At 33.8% G+C, this 21576-nt stretch overlaps 1 non-coding gene across 1 annotated transcript; it reads right to left on the bottom strand.

Moving 5' to 3' along the window:
- Positions 1-18087: 18087 nt before the first annotated feature.
- On the bottom strand, positions 18088-18199 carry LOC125158005 (U6 spliceosomal RNA). Its single transcript, XR_007149137.1, has one exon. It is a non-coding gene; the product is annotated as a U6 spliceosomal RNA (small nuclear RNA).
- Positions 18200-21576: the final 3377 nt, after the last annotated feature.

Genomic DNA, 21576 nt, shown 5'->3' with positions numbered 1-21576 from the left:
TTAACTGAGAAACATATACATGGCTTTAAATTATGTATAAATCTATCTTCCTCTCAAAATGAAGGCTCATTGAAGATAGAGAATATGTCTTATCCAGCTTTTCAATCTCATTACCTGGCACTGTGCCAGATGCATGATGAATAAATAATTTCACTTTATCTCTGATTATCTCAATTTCCTATTTGTTATTCTCTGCTCTTTCCTCCACTCTCCAATAGTAAACTCTAAGACCAGTAAAGATGTAGCCTAAAGTTAAGTATAGTCTATTGCAGAATTGGGAACAGTTCTTTCCAGGAAAGCCTCAGATACACTCAAAGCTCAGAGTCAACAAAATACAAAGAGCAGTAAAGAATCTGGAGCTGTTATCAGGGTAATTGATTAATGAAGTACATTTGAAAGAGTTAATTTTCTAGAATTCCCACCCCTGCCCTGCATGCAATGCTGGAGGGCACAGTGATATTTGTTCTCAGTATATACCCAGGAAAACCTTTTTTCTCGTTACTAGTTATTTTTTTAATTTTTTATTTAAGAAATACACATACATAGTTTTAAGAGCCAAAAGTACAAGTCTCATAATGTAAAATGGAAGCCCAAAGCACTTCCTACCCCCTAGAGGCAACTACACTCAACATTTACAATGGTTTCATCTTTGTTATTTCTTGAGTTTTTTTTATTTTTAAATATTAAATACTGACTTATGACTTCAGAATATTTAGTGCTAATTCAGTAACATACGCACTTATAATACTTCAGCTTTCCATTATGGATATATCATCATTTGTTAAATCAGCTTTCAGTCCTTAAATTATTATGACTATATAAATATTTTTAGGCTGAATCAATGTGGCACAATATCATTTCCTTTCTTGTACAGCTACATATTTTTTCTAGAACTAATAACTGCTTCAACTTTATTTAGTTTTCTTTGTAGCTATCACTGACTTGTCCCTAAGTATCTGACAAAACTGTACAGCTCCACTCAATGTGGTCACACACTGGAGGTCATTAGGTTACATTTTTTTCCTTGGAGACATTACTCATGAATACCTCCATTCTCTTACTCTAATCAGAATTGATTCTCTTTATGGCTACTGAATAGCTGTGATCTTGGGAGTTCTATTCACCATCACCCTAAGAAATCCCTTAACTTCTTTCTATATGAGATAACCCATTCACAAGATAGAAAAATTTCCTTTTTCTTTTTTTACTGTTTCCTGAAATTATCTCTGCCTCCTCCTTAATTTCTTTTTCTTCTGCTGTTTATTTTATTCTTTGAACTGTTAAGATGGAAGCTTTATTCATAAATCTCGCATTTCTTCAGTCATATTTAAGAAAATAGGCATTGGGGCATGTGGGTGGCTCAGTCAGTTAAGCATCCAACTTCAGATCAGGTCATGATCTCACTGCTTGTGAGTTTGAACCCCGCATCAGGCTCTGTGCTGACTGCTTGGAGCCTGGAGCATGTTTCAGATTCTGTCTCTGTCTCTCTGGCCCTCTCCTGCTTGTGCTCTGTCTCTCTCTCTCTCAAATATAAATAAGAAGCATTAATTTAAAAAAAAAGAATAAAGCAGGCATGAAAAAGCTAGTTAAAAACTCATGTGAGGGTAGGCTTCGTGACTTGCTGAGTGATTGAGTGGGAACCTAATAATTTCATATGCTTATTCTAAAATGTTAATAAGTAAAGCCTTGGATTGCGAGTAACTTATTCCGCAAGTGTTCCACAAGATGAGCAAACATTTCTAATAAATTTTAATTTGATAAATGAGCAATGTCTTGCAATACAAGTAGTACGTGACGCCGAACCTCACATGATCACAACTGAGCCAATGGTTTTTCCCTCAATCTCTCTCTCTCTCTCTCTATCTCTCTCTCTCTCAGGAATGTGGGTGATCATCTCCCATGCTCAGATCCTCAGTCTCAGCTGCGGTGTTTGTCAGAAATCAGTTTTTTTCAGAACACTGGAAGGTGCCCACAACTGGCACTAGTGTATTTTTAGTCATTTCAAAGCACCTATGAACAGTCCTTTGCTTTTTCATTCAAGAGTAAGCTTAGGAATTTTCTTTGCTTCATTCTAGGTCAGGCTGCCTGCAGACATAGACTTTTCCCCTGCTGCCTTATTGCCAGTTACATTAAATACAGTATATGGCAAGAGTTTATTAACACTGTAGTCAACATCCTTGTGAGCATATACAATGGTCCCGATGCAGAAAAAGATTCCATTGAGCCATTAGATAGCAGTGATTCCATTAGTGAGAATGAAAGTCATCCTACACAATAACCCTCCTCTCTCTGGTCTCCCTCATATCAGCCACAAAGGTTTTCAAAGGTAAGTACAGGTTAATTTGTTTATTTTCCTTTATATTTTGTATTTTCTTTATTATTTTGTGTTGTATTACAGTATTGTAATCATATTTATATGAATATTTTTGGGTTGTGGAGTGAATCATCTGAGTTTATTTGGGGGAGGAAAGAGTTTCCATTATTTCTTATGGGGAACTTCACTTTGATATACAAGTGCTTTGGATTACAAACATGTTTCTGTAACAAATTACGCTTGCAAACCAAGGTTTTCCTGTATTTGGAAGCTTTTTGAGGGCTAGTCAGATTTCTCAAAGGAATAGTCTAACCACCTACTGTTTTAGTGGTGAGTTATGTTCACTGGACTTCAGTATTTGGGGACTAAAAGGGGAGTGAGGGGTCTTAGAATGTATTATATAGGGTTCCATATGATCTCTCTTTTTAGTAAGGTACCTCATTCCTGTCCTCTACTATGCCTTGTACTTTCCACAACAAAGCTTCATATGTTCAATTTTACTAGATAGTAACATTCTCATTTTCTATAAGAAGTTGTAGTATGACACTCACCCCTAAGTGCTGGTTCAGGAAGGAGATCTGGAGTCTAAGAATTCCTTATATATATATTAACTACTTCTTAGCTTTATTATCCTCCTGGCTTCAAAGTTACCTGATGCCTCCAATTCTTGGATTTTCTAAGGTTTCAGAGTAGAAAGTGGCTTGTTTCATTTGGTGTTGCCCCCCCCCAATACTCCCACTTTGCAGACACTCTGAGTACATAAAAATCTAAGTCACTTACCATTTGTCAATCCACTTTCCATCTTACAAAACTATATGTTTTATCTGCTTTCATCATCTCTCTTTTTGTGCTATGGCTTTATAACTTAAAATTTTTCTTCACTATCATTTTTGTTAGATCTCAGGAGGGGAGAAAAGATGAAGACATATTCAATTAGCGATATTTACAAAGAAACCTCAGAACTATATTTTAAATAAAGTAAAGGGCTTCCAGTAGGAGAAATTAACCTAAAAGAGAAGCAGAATAGAGCCTGACTTAACTCTGGAAAGAAAAACAAGCAGTAAAAGAAATACCTGATTCTAGCATTTTTCCTCAGGATAAAACCCTGTTTAAGAATGTGTAAGATTAGAGTTCTGACTCTCATAAGAATTAATGAATGAAATGAATGAACATAAAAACACATCAAATATTTGGGATGTCACTAAAACAGTACTTAGGCAAAATTTTATAGGACTAAGTGCATATATTAGGAAAGAAGAAAAGTCTCAAATCAATTAATTCAGCTTCTACTATAAGAAACAAGAAAAGAGCAACTTAGAGTAAGAAGAAGAAAGGAAATAATAAAAAAAAGCAGAAAATAATGAAGGAGAAAACAGAAAAAAAACAGGGAAAGCTAAAATTTTGTTTTTTAAGTTCAACAAAATCAAAAAACTTACAGCCAAATTAATTGGAGTGGGCGATGGAATAAAGACAGAAACTTTCATCACCAGGAATTAGAAAGGTAACATCAAAAAAAAAAAAAGGAAGGAAAAGAAAAGTAACATCAATAAATATATCAGAGGTATTAAAAAGATAGTAAAGGAATTTTATGAACTTTATGCCAGAAAATTTCAAAATTTTTATTAAATAGATAAATTCCTCAAAAGACGGAAACAACCAAAGATGACTCAAGAAAAAATAGATAACGTAAATAGTATCATCTATTTTTAAAAATAGAATGTATAGCTAAAAACCTTCCCACACAGAAAACACTAGGACCAGATGGTTTCATTGATGAGTTCTATCAAATGTTTAAGGAAGAAATAGTAATAACTTTTAAAAAACCTATCCAGAAATTTTAAAAGTAGGAAATACTTTCAAAATCCTTCTATGTAGCCAACATTACCTTGATATACAAACCAGATAGACACATAAGAAAACTACCAGTATCCCTCAGGAACATAGATGCAAAAATTTTAAACAGAATCTTAGTAAATTAAATTCAACAATATATAAAAAGGATGATACATTATGACCAAATTGGGTTTATCTTAGGTTGATATAACATTCAAAAATCATTTAATGTAATACACCATTGTATGAAATTATACAAGAAAGTCCATATGGTCACTTTAATAGAGGCAGTAAAAAATGTTTGCAAAATTCAACATCCATTTCTATTATAAATTCTCAGAAAACTAGGGATACAAGGGAACTTCTTTATCCTGATGAAGGATATGCATGCAAAGTTTAAAGTTAATGTTATACTTAATTGTAAATGATGAAATGTTTTCACCGTAATGTCAAAATCAATAAATACATGGATGTCCACTCTTATTACTCAAAATTTCATTGGAGGTTCTAGTCAGGGCAATTAGGAAGTTAAGTAAATAAGTAAACCCTTCTTACAAAAAAAAAAATGGAAAAAGATTCCATGCTCCTGGAGAGGAAGAACAAATATTGTTAAAATGTCAATACTACCCAAAGTAATCTACATATTCAATGTAATCTCTATCAAAATAACACCAGCATTCTTCACAGAGCTAGAACAAAGAATCCTAAAATTTGTATGGAACCAGAAAAGACCCCGAATAGCTACAACAATCCTGAAAAAGAAAACCAAAGCAGGAGGCATCACAATCCCAGACTTCAAGCTATACTACAAAGCTGTAATCGTCAAGACAGTATGGTACTGACACAAGAACAGACACTCAGATCAATGGAACAGAATAGAGAACCCAGAAATGACCCACAAACGTATGGCCAACTAATCTTTGACAAAGCAGGGAAGAATATCCAACGGAATAAAGTGTCTTCAGCAAGTGGTGCTGGGAAAACTGGACAGCGACATGCAGAAGAATGAACCTGGACCACTTTCTTACACCATACACAAAAATAAACTCAAAATGGATGAAAGACCTCAATGTAAGACTGGAAGCCATGAAAATCCTCCAGGAGAAAGCAGGCAAAAACCTCTTTGATCTTGCCGCAGCAACTTCTTATTCAACATGTCTCCAGAGGCAAGGGAAAGAAAAGCAAAAATGAACTCCTGGGACCTCATCAAAATAAAAAGCTTCTGCACAGCGAAGGAAACAATCAGCTAATCTAAAAGGCAACTGACAGAATGGGAGAAGATATTTGCAAATGACATATCAGACAAAGGGTTAGTATCCAAAATCCATAAAGAAGTTATCAAACTCAACACCCAAAAAACAAATAGTCCAGTGAAGAAATGGGCAAAAGACATGAAGAGACATTTCTCCAAGGAAGACATCCAGATGGCCAATTGACACATGAAAAAATGCTCCACATCACTCATCATCAGGGAAATACAAATCAAAACCACAATGAGATACCAACTGACACCTGTCAGAATGGCTAACATTAACAACTCAGGCAACAACAGATGTTGGCGAGGATGTGGAGAAAGAGGATCTCTTTTACATTGTTGGTGGCAGTGCAAGCTGGTGCAGCCACTCTGGAAAACAGTATGGAGGGTCCTCAAAAAACTAAAAATAGAACTACCCTACGACCCAGCAATTGTACTACTAGGCATTTATCCAAGGGGTGCTGTTTCAAAGGGACACATGCAACTGAATGTTTACAGCAGCACTATCAACAATAGCCAATGTATGGAAAGAGCCCAAATGTCCATCAATGGATGAATGGATAAAGAAGATGTGGTATATATATACAATGGAGTATTACTTGGCAATCAAAAAGAATGAAATCTTGTCATTTGCAGCTACGTGGATGGATCTGGATGGTATTATGCTAAGTGAAATTAGTCAGAGAAAGACAAAAATCATATGACTTCACTCATATGAGGACTTTAAAAGATAAAACAGATTAACATAAGGGAAGGGAAACAAAAATAATATAAAAACAGGGAGGGGGACAAAACAAAAGAGACTCATAAATATGGAGAACAAACTGAGGGTTGCTGGAGGGGCTGTGGAAGGGAAGATGGGCTAAAAGGGTAAGGGGCATTAAGGAATCTACTCCTGAAATCATTGTTTCACTATATGCTAACTAATTTGGATGTAAATTTTTAAAAAATAATTTTAAAAAAAAGAAAAATAAGTAAACCTGTCTTTATTTGCAGTCAACATGACCATGCATGTAGAAATTTGTATGTACTATACAAAAGGCTACTAGCACTAACAAATGAGTTTATCAATGGGGCAGGATACAATATCAATACACAGAAATCAATTGCATTTCTACATACTAGCAACAAACATAAGGAAATTGAATTTTTTAAGTACCACTTACAATATCACCAATAAATAATAAATACTTAGCTTATGATAAGTATTAAGAGATACTTAATCTTTGAATTTATCTTTGAGATAAATTCTTATCTCAAAGAAAAAGTGTGCAGGATACGTAAGGTGAAAAACTATAGAACATCAATGACAGAAATTAAAGAAGATCTAAATAAATTGAATTACATACATTGGTCATAGGGCAGCGTTTTAATCTTGTTATAATGTTAATCTCCCTAAATGAATCTAAAAGTTCAACGCACTCCCTGTCAAAATTCCAGTAGGCATTACTTGCAGAAATTAACAATCTGACTCTAAATATTTATATAGAAATGCAAACAACCTAGAATAGCCAAAATAAATTTGAAAAAGAAGAAAGTTGGAAGGCTCACACTTCCTAATTTGCAAATTATTATAAAGTCTACTGTAATTAAAGTGTTATAGTATTGGCATCAAGGCAGACAAATAAATGTGACAGAATATCATACAGAAATGTATCCACACATATATGAACTAATGATATTTTACAATGGTGCAAGAAAATTCAGTAGAGAAAGAACAGTCTCTTCAACAAATTACATTGAAACAACTGCATATGCACATTCAAAAAATTAATTTTGATTTATACCTTATACCATATACAATAATTACTTGAAAACAGATCATAGCCCTAACATGAAATCATAAAATACAATTTCTAGAATAAAACATTAAATAAAATCTTTGTGTTCTTGGGTTATAAAGATGGTTCTTAATATAAGCTCCAAAACATAATCCAAGAAAGAAAAAAAGATAAACTGAACTTCATGAAAATTTAAAGCTTACATTCTTTTAGAGATGATGTTAAGAGAATGTAATGACAAGTCATGGACAGGGAGAGCATGTTTGCAAAGTACATATCTTATAAAAGACATGTATCTAACTGACAAATGCATAAAGAAGATGTGGTTTATATATAATGGAATACTACTTGGCAATGAAAAAGAATGAAATCTGGCCATTTGTAGCAAAGTGGATGGAACTGGAGGGTATTATGCTAAGTGAAATAAGTCAGGCACAGAAAGACAGATACCATATGTTTTCACTCATATGTGGATCCTGAGAAACTTAACAGAAGACCATGGAGGAGAGGAATGGGGGGAAAACGTCAGAGAGGGAGCGAGGTAAACCATAAGAGACTCTTAAATACTGAGAACAAACTGAGAGTTGATGGGGGGTGGGGAGAGGGGAAAGTGGGTGATGGGCATTGAGGAGGACACCTGTTGGGATGAGCACGGATGTTGTATGGAAGCCAAATTGACAATAAATTATATTTAATAAAAAAAGAAAGAAAACATAAAACTAAAAGCATTGTAAAAGCAACTGAAAATTGTTAAGCTTCTTTTTCAATTGTAAAATAAAAATTCTACTTTCAAACATCACAAAAAAAGACGTGTATCCAGAATATACAAAGAACTCTCAAAATTCAATACTAAAAAACAAACATCTTAATTAATAAAATGGACATCAGATTTGAGCATACACTTTGACAAAGAAGATATTTGTATGGTGCGTGAGCACATGAAAAAAATGCTAAATATTATTAGTTAGCAGGAAAATGCAAAATAAACTACAATAAAAGAACTACACATATATTAGAACAGCTCAAATTTAAAAGGCTGACCATAGCAAGTGTTGAAGAGGAGGTGTAGCACTGGAACTCTCATATACTGCTGATGGGGATGTAAAATATCACAGCAACTCTGGAAAACAGTTTGGCAGTTTTTTAAAAAGTTAAACATATGCTTACCATATGATCCATCCGTTTCACTCCTAGGTATTTACCCAAGAGAAATTAGAGCATATGTCCATACATAATTTGTACATGAATGTTACTAGCAGCTTTATTTGTTAGTAGCCTCAAGTAAGGAAACAAAGCAAATATCAATCAATAGGAAAAAAGATAAATTGTCTTCTATACGTACAAAGGAATACTATCAGAAATAAAAGAAATGTTATTGGTGCATACAACCACACGGATGAATTTCAGAACTACTATGGTAAGTGGAAAAAAAACATAAATATAGTACATGCCATATAATTTATATAAATTCTAGAAAATTCAAAGTAATCTATAGTGACAGGAAGTAGATCATTGGATGCTTGAGAATGTGATGAAGGAATTACCAAGGGGCATGAGGGAATTTTGTAGGTGATGAATATTTTATATATCTCTTTATTATTGTGATGTTTATGGGCATATACATATGTGAAGACTTCCTAAATAGTATACTTTAAATATGTGCAAATTTATTTTATACCAGAAGCTTCAGGCACATGCTACCTCTTTGTTAATTAGCAAAAGAGCCTGCTTCTGATACAGCTCAACCATACATCTCAGAATTTAGACTTACTTGCACTGATGGGCATGACTCATATCATGTCCTCTAGAGTTGAAGCAATCACAGTAGCTTGTGAATAGGATATGTGGTTTATACTAATTAAAGCCTATCCCTAAAGCATAAATGTGGTTGATCCAACCAATCTACATGGTTGGAAAATTGTGGGTGGTGATAGGATTGAAGAAGAAAAGTAATAAATCCTAGAGAGATAATCAAAAGTATCCATTACAGATTTTAAATGATTTAGGATATTATAGTCTAAGAATTTCTCATCAAATTATTTTTAAGAGTTATATTTTTTCTTTTAATTCCAGTATAGTTAACATACAGTGTGTCATAATAGTATCAGATATACAACACAGTGATTCAAAAATTCTATACATTACTCAGCACTCATGATGATAAGTGTACTCTTTAATCCTATCACCTATTTCACCCATGTCAACACCCACCTCCCCTCTGGTAAGGTTGTTTGTCCTGTATAATTAAGAGTCTGTTTCTGTTTCTCTCTCTCTCTTTTTCTTTGCCTCTTTATTTTGTTTATTAAATTCCACATATAAATGAAATCATATGGCATTTGTCTTACTCTAACTTATTTCCCTTAGCATTATACTCTACAGCTCCATCTATGTTGTTGCAAATGGCAAGATTTCATTTTTTATGACTTAATTTTACACACACACACACACACAGACACACACACACACACACACACACACCATATCTTCTTTATCCATTCATCCATTGATGGGCATGTGGGCTGTTTCCACAATTTGGCTATTGTAAATAATACTGCAATAAACATAGGGATGCATGCATCCCTTTGAGTTAGGTTTTTGTATTTTTGGGGTAAATAGCCAGTTTTGATCCAGTCAACACATATTTGATGAGCTCCTGCTTATTTTCCAGGCAATATAATAGGCACTAGAATATAGCAGTCATAATAACAAACAATATCCCTGCCTTCATAATACTCACATCTGGCATGGGACACAAGAGCACAGTAAAGTAACTATGCAAATATGTCATTTTAAGTAGTGATAACTGCTTTCAACCAAAATATAACATGGTAAAGGGAAATAGTTATAAGGATGTTTAAAATGTTTATTATGAAATATTTAATACAAAGTTATAAATACGTGTGTGTATATATATACATATATGTGTTTGTATATATATAAAATAAAATGAATACTTGCAAATCCACCAAATTTGACTAATAGAAAATTACCAATACCTTTGAAACCCTATGTTTTCACTTCTACTAACATATACCATAACTTGTGTGGAAGGTGAATACTGTAGACAGGAATGAGAAGAAAGTCTCTCTGAGGCTTTTCTACATTTTTTGAAGAGACCTAAGTGAAGGAATGAAGTGAGCCATTTTGCTTGTCTTTGGGAACTGCATTCCAGGCACAGAAAATAGCAAATAAAAAAGCCATTATATATAAATTAACTTTGCTCTTTGAGTCAGGGTAAGAAGAGCACCATGGCCAATGAGGAGTGAATATGGGGAAGAGTAGACACATATGAGGCTTGAGTGGTATCCAGGAGCCATATTAGTTTGATCTTTAAAGACTGAAAATAAAAGTGGCTTTTATTCCAAATGTGACTGGAAAGAAGTCATTGGAGAATTTGAGCAAAGGTATGATATGCTCCGATTTTACTTTAAAACAAAGATTACACTGATTATAGAAGACAAGAAAGGAAAGAGAAAAATTAGTCACATTGCTATAATCTAAGACATAGAGATTATGGTGGCTTAGATGGGGATGAGAGGAGTGAAGGTGAGAGTTAATTGGATTTGGGATATATTTTAAAATTAGAAATGACATGACTTCCTGACAAATATGATATATGGAAGAAAGAAATCAAGAATAATGACTAGCTTTCAGCCTGAAGAACTAAGTTAATTGTGGTGCAATTTACTAAACAAAGAATATCAAGGCAGGAATGGGAGAGGGGCAATCAAGAGTGATGTTCTGGCTATGATCAGTGTGAAATATCTATCAGATATCCAATGAAAGATATTGAGTAGAAAGTTGGAATAATTTTGGAACACAGGGCAAAATTCAGAAACAAAACAGAGTATATCCCTAGGAGAGGAATTCCTAGGGAGGAGAATGCTACAGCAGTGAACAAAAGAGACCCTCATGAAGCTTATATTCTAGTGACAATAGCCAATGTCTCCAAAATACTTACCATGTGCCAGGTACTGTTCTAAGTGCTTTTCATATAATAATATTTAATATAATGTCTCATGGGGCAGGTGTTACTACTATATTCATTTTCCAAATGAGGAGACTGTAGAAGAGGAAAAGTAAAGACACTTGCCAAAAATCACAGTGCCAATAGGTGATAGGGACCTGAGTATGGTCCCAGAGACTGTATTCATAGCTACCACATTACACTGTCCCATTCAAAAAAGCAATAAATCATATACAAAGATGCAGATATTTAGATTTAGAGATATAATTTTATGTGACAGAGACATATATCACATCCAGTAAGGGGGGAAAGATAAAGAAATTCACAGGTAATTACACACCAGGTGATTTGAATTAGCATATTTGTTCAATCTCCATGGCAACCCTAAAAGCTAGATTATATTATTCTCATTTCACATAGAAGACATACAGGTTGAAGAGTTAGACAGAGATATGTTTACAGGGCAAAAATAGAAGGCCTTAAATCTTAGGGTTATAACCTTAACTATAAAGTAAGCAATGACAGGTTATGCAGAATAAGTAAATATGGCTCAAAATGACGGGACAAAAAAGGCATAAAATTAAGTTTAACTTAACTCATAATTGTACCTCAGCTGATGCACAAATAAAGGGCTACCAGGGAGATTTTTTTTCACACTAGATCACAATGGTTATTTCTATTTTCATAACACTAGTATTAACATATTTTATTCAAAACAAAATCAGAAATATATGAGTTAACAACATAAATAAGGTAAACAAAAGGAGGATTTTCAGTATGGTTGACTTTTTTCACATTCCTCCCCATCATTAGAATTACTATGGTTATTTACCAAAAAAATTAAAAATCTAACTTTAGTGGACAATTTGTCATTTACATTTGCCTATATTATTCATCATGGGTTATTCAGGGTTATATCTGGTAATGCTTACATGACTTTTAAATGCAGAGAAAAATGTCCTGATAATTTTGGTTTCCCCTGTGGTCTGAATTTACCTTTCCAGAGCTTGAAATATATCTAGAAATACAACATGATCATAAATAGAAATATTTAATGTTTGGTTGTAATCTTTATTTGGTTATCTATAAAGAATTTTGAATTTACCCAGACAAATTAAGAAATAAGGATAAGATATGGTTTTATCATCAATGTGATAAAATGCATCAATGTTCTTCAGCTAATATAAGTCTATATGGAAGCCCCAACAATCATTCAGGGGTTTAAATTGACAGAAGTCTTCTGATTTTATAAGTATCCAGTATCAAAGTCACTTCAGGAGCATTCTCTTACACTAGTATTTGACTACTTCTTTTGAGACAAAAAACAATGAAGATATCAGCACATGTGCTTAAAAAGTTATATTTTGGGGTACCTGGGTGGTTCAGTCAGTTAAGCATCCAACTTCGGCTCAGGTCATGATCTTGCGGTTTGTGAGTTTGAGCCCTGCGTCAGGCTCTGTGCTAACAGCTCAGAGCCTGGAGCCTACTTCAGATTCTGTGTCTTCTCCTCTCTCTTCCCCTCCCATGCTCATGCTCTATCTCTCTCTGTTTCTAAATAATAAATAAACATTAAAAATTTTTTAAATAAAAAGTTATATTTTACATAACTTACCACTAAATGTTTGTTTTATTTTTTAACAAATATCACTGGTACAGACTTTACATCCAATAAAAATGTATCACTGGGTTCTACCCTTAAAATCAATACTTTAATTTAAATAAATTAAAAAATAATCAAAAGATAATTTAAGACTCCCTCTAAAAAAAATGCTCACAAGTGTATATTTTCATGAGCTTTAACAAATGAATATACCCTTGTAACCACTATTACACTCCAAATATAGACCATTTCATTCATCCCCAAAAACTTCCCTTGAGCTCCTTCCCAGTAAATAAATCCCTGTCCCCAACTCTACACATTGACCACCTGTTGTGTTTTTTTTCAGGGACTGTTCTGTGTTTAGCACTGAAATTCCTGTGTTGCAGGAAACCTCTCAGAACCAGATAAAGTAGGATGGTGAAACACTGACCTGCTTTATATCATTATAGATTAATATTGCCTGTTTTAGAGTTTCATACAAATGGAATCATACAATAATGTACTCTTTAACATCTCAGTATAATAATTTTAAGATTCATCCACATTGTTTCATGCATTAGTAATTTATTTCTCTTTAATACTGAATAATATTATATTCTCTGTATTCACCACAATTTGTTTATCCATTTACTTGTTGATGGACATTTGGGTGGTTCTCATATTTTAGCTCTTATAAATAATGCTATTATGAATATCCATACATAGGTCTTTTTGTGGACATATGTTTTCATTTCTCTTGAATAAAATACCTGACCAGGGGAGCCTGGGTAGCTCAGTTGGTTGACTCAATTTCAGCTCAGGTCATGATCTCATGGTTCATGAGTTAGAGCTCCACATCAGGCTCTGCACTGATAGTGTGGAGCCTGCTTGGGATTCTCTCTCTCCTTCTCTTTGCCCCTCCCTTGCTCTCTCTCTCTCTCTCCCCCTTTCTCTCTCTCTCTCTCTCAAAACAAATAAATAAATAAACATGAAAAAATTGTTAAATAAAAAAATAAAATACCTGAGCAAATACCTAACAATAGTAATGCTGGGTCACAAAAAAAGTATATGTCTAAGTTTATAGGAAACTGGTAAACTATTGTTCAAAGTAGTTGTACCATTTTACATTCCTACAAACATTATATGAGTCTTCCAATTATTCTAAATCCTTTATCAGTGTTTGTAATTTTTGCTATTAAAATGGTTATGTAGTAAGTTCTCATGATTATAGTTTACATTTCCCTGACAATTAATGATGTGGAGAACTTTTCATGTACTTATTTGCCATCCAAATATATCTCTTGGATGCCTGATAAGCATCACAAACAGCACATATAAATCCAAATATTTGATGCCCCCCTGCAAACCATGAAGTCATCTTTGATTCTCTCTCACATCCCACAGAAGTCTGACAACAGATCAACTTTTCCCTATATTTTAGTATACTTATAAACTAACTCTTTTCACCACCTTCATAACTATCCTGCTCCAACCCACCAACATTTCTTGTCTGGACAAATATAATAGTTTTTTAACTAGTCTCTCTACTTCCACTCTTGTTCAAGTCATCAGTTTATTGTCCACACAGCAGCCAAAGTGATGCTTACAAAATATATGTCAGATCATGCATTCAACACCCAGTGAATCATGATGGCCCTGGGTATATAAAATAATCTATACAAATCTATATGATCTTACCCCTCTGCTACCATTCTGACTTCATTTCCTACCACATCTCCTGTTTTTAACTTCATTCCAGCCAAAATGACCTCCTGGCTGTTCCTTAAACATACCAAGCATACACCTGCTTCAGGACATTTGCACTGGTTTTTCCTCTGCCTGACATCTTTCCCTGAAGACATTTATCTGGCTTGTTTGCTCACTTCTTCAGATTTAAGCTCAAATGCCTCCTTAACAGAGATCATTTTTGAACACCGTATATAAAATCACTCTCCTGTCACTCTCTATTCCTTTTTCCCTATTCTATTTTTCTTCATACTACTTATCTCCACTTGGCTATTATAGATTTATTTTTTAAGCTACTGTCCACCTTGTCCATGAAATTTACACTTCAAGAGCATCTCAATTTCTCATATTGGTATCCTAGTGCCTCAATTTCTCATATTGGTATCCTAGTGCCTAAACTGCGCTTGGTATGATGATAAAACTCAGTAAGTTTGTTGAATGAATAAAGGTGAACTATTTCTACATGTCCACCAAGTCCACCTCCTGGATACCATATTAAGTTCTTCATAGGGAGGAATCTTGCCTCATTCTTTTCATAGTATCTTGAATGAGATACATACTAACCATTCAAAGATCCTCATCGATTGGTTTATGCATATTTAAATTGCTATCCAAATAGCCTAGCTGAGATTGAAATTAGCCATGAAATGTTGATAACCAATATTATCTTAAACTGATATTACAGGAAAAACTAATACACTTGATAAATGGTAAAACAGATGAAATTTTTTCAGGTTCAACTAATACCTATTGCACTTGCCACATAGAAATAATTGCCAATGTCTTTGTATAGCATTTAATATTGAATACATTGATTTTCAGGGATTAACTCTCCCAAAATTGTAGATCTTGCACATCACAGAACTAGAATTCTAATTCCTTAGCTCATGGTTCTAAATTTTGTGCTTATAATTCTGCCTTTCAGTGTTTCTCCTCCAGTCAAATACTTCCTAATTATTGCCTCCGTCCTCCTCAATCTTTCATTCTCTAATCCATACCACATCTTGAGAAGTTTGTCATTAGTCACACTTTAGCTGTTCTCTTCATCTTCATCAAAACTTAACCCTATGTTGGCTTATTGTTACACTAACCCAAGTCAAGGGTAAATGACCATTACTTCTTGGTCTAGTAACTTCACATAAGAAAATTGACATACTGCTAACAGAAGTCTCTGGCTATCTAATGAAATGAGAAATTCCCGTGAGAATTTTAGATACTGGGGCAATACCAGACAAGGAGCATCATGATGTGTTTAGGCAATTTTTAAAGCCCCTTTCACACATCCCCCTAGGCAGCTACTGATTGTGCCTACTTCAAGAATAAGCTATGAGTATACATATATATACATGGTGATACAGTACTCTTACTCCAGAGAGTATGAAATGAGAATTTCTCTAACCTACTTTTACTTAGCACTCCACTGACAGTTATGTTTTCTATGTTGACCTAGGGGACACTGGAAATAAATGTAAGGGGTGAGAATTAGTATAAAGATTACTATTTTTCTTGATTTTCATCTGCAAATAATATGAAGTGAGTTAAATATATAAATTTTAAACCATATCATTTTTACTTCTACCATCTGGGCATGTATTGAACTTCTATCAAATAGCTTCTACGCACAATGTACTGTGTTAAGCACTGTGAGAAAATCCTGCATATTATACACAATTCTAGCTCTCAGAGATTCATGTAATCTGCTGGAGAATACAGAAATGTCTATGAGAACTTGCAGGTAAGTAAACTTAGTATGGATATTATCGGTTTAAGTTTAGTCCACCCACACAACAATAAGTACCAACTATATGCAAGGCTTTATGCTGGGAACTAGGCATTAAGTGATGAACATAACCTATCACAATCCTTATGTCATGGTATACACAGAATAGTAGGGAAGACACAGACATAAAGGAAATAATAATCTAAAAAATGGAAATTTTTAAATTCTGAATAAGTGCTATGAAAATAAGACAGGAAGCTCAGGGAAGACTTCATTGATATGAGGATCACTAAGCTATGATCTGAAGAGAGAATAGGAATTAAGCAAGTAAAAAATAGAGAGAAAAATGTCCCAGGCCCTCTGGCAAGAGGAAGCAAATAAGAGATTGAAAAGACACCCGTGTGGCAAGAGAAGATAAAGCAGTACATGATGAATCTTGAGAGGTAGATGAAGCCAGAATATGATGCAAGACTCCTGGAACATGGTATGAAGCTTCAAAATTAGAATAGCATTTTCATGATGGAATTAAAAACTTTTTAAAAATTCTATCCAATTAGTGTTAGGATATTCCTAACGCTAGAGTCTTGTTTACTTATACATTAATTATATTTGTCTATTACTCCTATACATTATAGCTAACTTGGTTAATCATGTAAATTACTATTTAACAAGTATGATTTTATTATAATTTAAATATTAAGTTAAATATAATTTATATAAAATAAATATAATTAAATATTATATTAAACTACTATTTAACAAGAATACACAACAGATGAGAAAAGTTAGCCTTTCAGATGCCTTTCTTTTTTTTTTTTTTTTTTTTTTTTTTTTTTTTTTTAATTTTTTTAATGTTTATTTGTTTTTGAGAGAGACAGAACATGAGCAAGGGAGGGGCAGAGAGAGAGGGAGACACAGAATCGGAAACAGGCTCCAGGCTCTGAGCCATCAGCCCAGAGCCCGACGCGGGGCTCGAACTCACGGACCGCAAGATCGTGACCTGGCTGAAGTCGGACACTTAACCGACTGCGCCACCCAGGCGCCCCTCAGATGCCTTTCTAAACCGTATATGAAAGAGTAAGTGTGCATTTGCAAAGATTTAGAGATCATGAGATAAATTCAAATTGGAAATTAAATATGAAAAACATTCTGTAAATAAATTCTATAATTTTAACATATTGAGATCATTTGTTTTTCTGAGAAAAGGCCTGAGGAAAATGTGATCAAATAGCAGCTACCTTATATTTACTTTAGTCATCAATATTTCTTTTAAAGAAATGGAAGAGATGTAAATTCCTTCCTGAGATACACATTTTTGCTATTCTCCATTTACAGTTAAAAACTTCTACTGTATTTATAGTTTCACCAAGTGTGTTTTAACAATCTGGATAATGCAACAACACATGTTGTTCCAAGTACTATCTTTATCACTAAGAGGTGCTTTTATATCTTTGAATATGAGAAATTCAAGGTAAATCAAAACCCATGGTACATACTTCAAGGCCTCCTTCAACCCAGACATAGCTGTATATTTTTTTCCATTATATTCATGGTAGATACAATATCAGAAGCACTTAACAGAAGAAACCAACCACAAAAGCCATGCTCTTGTCATACACATCTCTAACTTCAATAATGCATGACTCTTGTTAACATACAGGGAACTATGAGTGTGAAATATCCCCAGCAGAAATTATAGCCTTAAAGGAGAAAATTGTGCTTCTTGGTTCCTAGACTAAATAGAGAACAAGAAATCAAGAGTAAGCACAAAGGTCTCTTCCTATTTAAACAGTATAATGCCTTTATTAAATATGTACTTAATCCAGGATCAATAGCATCCACTTCCCAAATTTCATAAAATATTAAAAGTATATTTTTATTATATTTCATTTTTTAATGTGGAACGTTTCATGAATTTTCATGACATCCTTGCACAGGGGCCATGCTAATCTCTAATCATGCTAATCATTCCAATTGTAGTATATGTGCTGCCGAAGTGAGTACAAAAGTACACTTTTAAAAATCAAATTTTGCTAACACAAGAAGCATTTCAACATATTTTTAAAGGAATTTTTGAATAAAGGCTACCACATTGCACATTGCTCAAGCTTTTTTTCCCCCTTCTCCATGTACATCTTCCTCAAGAAGCTTGTGAGCTTTTGGAAACTTTAGATATCAAAGAGCTTTAATTTTGTCAATTCCACATTTTTAGTTTAACAAGTACATCCCCATTCAAGGTTCTTGAAAGCGTTCTACAGTAATCACTACTTGAAAGATAATCTGATTATGTACTTTAGCTCACTGTAGTTGTAATACTTCATTTTTTTTTTTTTTACTGCAATGGTCAAATTCAGGGCAATTGCTTCCCATACCAAAATGGAGGCTGTTATTGAATATGAGCCATATTACTGATTTAATATACAATATCATTGCTATTGTTACTATTATCACTATTACATACAACAATTTGAATTTTCTTTTAATCAATTTTCATATACTGTGTCTTCTAAAATATTACCTCATTAATGTCTCAGTAATTTTTTTGTTTTTTTTTAACATTTATTTATTTTTGAGACAGAGACAGAGCATGAACGGGGGAGGGTCACAGAGAGAGGGAGACACAGAATCTGAAACAGACTCCAGGCTCTGAGCAGGCAGCACAGAGCCGGACGCGGGGCTTGAACTCACGGACCGCGAGATCATGACCTGTGCCGAAGTCGGACGCTCAACCGAGCCACCCAGGCGCCCCAATTTGAAAATACCTCTGGCGCCCAGTAATTTGAAAATACCTCTGTATTATTCAGTTTGGGCTGCTATAACAAAATACCATAGCCTTGTAAACAACAGAAAGATATTTCTCACAGTTCTAGATGCTGACAGTCTGATATCATTTTCCAGCATGGCTGGGTTCTGTTGAGAGCCCTGTTCTGAGGTGCAGACTGCTGAATTCTCCTTGTTTCCACATGGTAGAAAGAAAGCTCTCTGGATCTTTTTTATAAGGGGAATAATCCCATTTATGAGGGCTATAATCCTCATGACCTAATCATTTCCCAAAGGTCTCACCCTCTAATACTATCACAATGGGGATTAGGGTTTCAACAAATGAATTTTGAGAGGACACAAACATTCAGTCCATAGCAATCTCCAAAGGAGGAGGTGATTTAATTTATAATGATTTTTCTGAAATTAAAATAGAATGTGTTTTCTGAAGCTGGAATATACAAATGTCCCCTATATTATATTTATTACATTTATTAACTAAATTTACCAAAATCCTAAGAAGCTAGACTCCATTATAGGTCAGGTATGGTTTCTTTCCAGCATTTATTTTGTTTATTTCTGAGATCTGTATGCATCTTTTAAGAATTTTGGCATATTTGAATATCATGGAGAAATCATATGCTATGTTTCATTATTTAGTCTTCTTGTATCATTCATTGGTGAATCCAAATTTCTGAAAAGCCTTAGGTTCCTGTGATGTTAGTGTTGACATCATTCAAATAATATAAATTTAGTATGTGTACTAAGACAAATAGAACATATTTGAAGAAAAAAAGCTCAAACATAGTCATTTGCTCTCTGAAGAAAACTGTAAGTAGTAACACTAAAAGACAAATACGACAAGGGTAGAAAATCAGATATGAGTTTATAATGTGATAAAAGTAATAGGAAGGTAAACACTCCCCTTGACAATTTAACATAAGTCTGTTCAAGAGAGACTATGACATAGTTTCATCAAGCAACAAATGAGGTACTCAGTACTCTAAAACTGTGGAGAGAACTGGGATAATTTTCACTTGAAAAACAATTCTTTGGACAATTAAGTCAGCCTTTAGTATCAAGTATAGAAACACATTGATAATGAAAAATGGTGGATTTCTGGGGTGCCTGGGTGGCTCAGTCAGTTGAACGTCCGACTTTGGCTCAGGTCGTGATTTCATGGTTCATGAGTTCCAGCCCCACATCTTGACAGATTGCTGCTGTCAGCACAGAGCCTGCTTCAGTTCTTCTATCCTCCTGTCTCTCCCCTCTCCCCCATTCACACTTGCTCGCACGCTCTACTCTCTCTCATTAAATAAAGTTTTGTGAAAAAAAAAAAAGAAATGGTGGATTTCTGAAGTTGTCAAATTTTTTAAACGCATAATACGTGGAACTTTGCTGTCATGTAACCCTCTATAACAGAGCATTTGTATGAATTTGGGTACATATTGGAACTCCTTGTAAGAATATTTAGTTACCAGATTTATCAGCAAGAAAAAGTCCTTTTTCATTAATTGCTTTTCTATAGCCAAAATATTTGTAGAAATGGAGGTATTGGGAAGCAGAGACTCATAGCTGTCCTCTATTACACTAATCTCAAAATGTTGGAATGTATTTTGTAGACTCCTTACTTCCATTAATAATTCTGTCATGGATATCTAATCTATAAAATTACCTAAATCTTAACAAAGCTATTTATATGCTTATGCTATACATCAGGTAATAAAAGTTCTCAACTATACACTACAGTATAGGTGTTACTGGCACAATTTGACAGATGATGTGCTTTCACTAGTCATATGTTCTAGTTAATATATCAATATTAATATACTAATATATTACATTCTATATATATGGGTACCAGTCATTAAAACACAGATTACAGTAAAATTAACAATATTATAATTGCTGCAACTATTCTTTTGTTGCTTCTACACTTATTATTTCATTTAATCCTTACACTTACTCTAATTATATTTGTCAATATTCCATTTTCCAGATGAAGAATTTGAGGCCTTATCAAAGCTAAGTTCTTCTCTACACAGTCACACAACTATTTAGAGTCTTAGCAAGAATTTGAAAGAGAGCCAATCTGAACTATGGAGTGCCTTTTGATGTAAAAACTAAATACAAGTAATCTATTTTAACCTTTCATTCATAATCATGATGATATAAGTAAATTATCCTTAGGAAATAGATGTATATGTACATCATATATCATAGTTTTACTAACCCTATATTCTTCTGAGTTTGTGTTCTATGTGTTTCAGTGGGACTCCAGATTTGGTTTTGTTTTGTTTTGTTTTCTGGAAAAGAAAATCATTGTCTCTGATTTTTTGTACTATTTTTTAAAGTTTCCATTTACTTTGATCGTTTTAAAAATATATTTCAAATATAACATTGTGTAAATTTAAGATGCACAACATGTTGATGTCATAGTTATATATTGGAATATGATTGCATTGTAGTGATAATTAGCACCTCTATCATTTTGGATAAAAAAGTCTACAGGGGAGGAGAGTAAGATGGCAGCAGAGTAGGACTCCAGGCTCACCTAGATCCATGAACACAAGTAAAAAGCTAACAAATTATCCTAAATACCTCAGAAATCAGCCTGAAGA

This window comes from Prionailurus viverrinus, chromosome X, assembly GCF_022837055.1.
Source record: "Prionailurus viverrinus isolate Anna chromosome X, UM_Priviv_1.0, whole genome shotgun sequence".
Classification (NCBI taxonomy): domain Eukaryota; kingdom Metazoa; phylum Chordata; class Mammalia; order Carnivora; family Felidae; genus Prionailurus; species Prionailurus viverrinus.
This window is presented reverse-complemented; position numbering and strand designations above follow the sequence as displayed.